Below are 1,009 nucleotides of genomic sequence, written 5' to 3'. Positions count from 1 at the left end.
TGACCATTATTGTGAAGTTTTCTTGCTTCGGTTATGTTTATGAATGACATCATAATACTCGTATCATAATACAATATTATAATCAAGTCTCAACACTCAACAACAAAATGAATAACTTTTTTATTTTGTTTTCAATCAAAAGGTGGCTATGATTACATCCATTACCTTAAGTTGAATGAAAACAAAATAAAAAAGTTATTCATTTTGTGGTTTAGTGTTGAGACTTGATTATAATATTGTATTATGCTACGAGTATCATAACATGTGAGTGTTTATTAAATTATATAAATTCAATAATGAGGTTGATGTGAGAATGAACAATTTGGTGCATTTGATAATAAAAGGATCAATTGAATTTATGAAGAATTGAATTGTCATTCGATATTACTATGAAATTCTAGTGACTATGACTGACTTACAGCAGCTGTGACTGTGACGTTTCTTGTTATAACTATTAATTTGTGATCAATTATCGTGGTAAGTTTTCTTGCATTGGTTGTGGTTATGAATGGCATCCATTGCCTGAAGATGAATGTAAACAAAATAAAAGAGTTATCCATTTTGTGGTTGAATGTGGATTTGTTTGAGAGAATATTCATGGAACAAGAAAATCATGAGTCCTTGTAAAATGCTCTGCATGTGACTGATTTCGAAAAACTCATCTCTGTGACATTGAGGAATGTGATCATTGAATGCCAATTATTGGGAGTTATAATCTTGTAGGCTATTACAACTTGTAGATTGATGTCTTAGAAATGAAAAATTGTAGTGAAATCCACTGAAACCTCTGACATGATTGTATGGGAAGCATTGGTATTATATTCACCGGAATGCAGAAATCTCAAAGTGGATTTCACTATAGATGTCTTAGAATATTTTTATTAGGATATATATATTAGAACAAAGGAATTTGTAATTGAATTATTTGATTATAGAGCTGAAAAAGTATTGTGAAAATCCAAAAAGAGATAAATGTGAATATCCTCTTAATGGATTTGTCCTTGTGAGT

Source organism: Nilaparvata lugens, chromosome 2 (genome assembly GCF_014356525.2).
Source record: "Nilaparvata lugens isolate BPH chromosome 2, ASM1435652v1, whole genome shotgun sequence".
In the NCBI taxonomy this organism is placed as follows: Eukaryota; Metazoa; Arthropoda; class Insecta; order Hemiptera; family Delphacidae; genus Nilaparvata; species Nilaparvata lugens.
Note: the sequence above shows the minus strand (reverse complement) of the source record.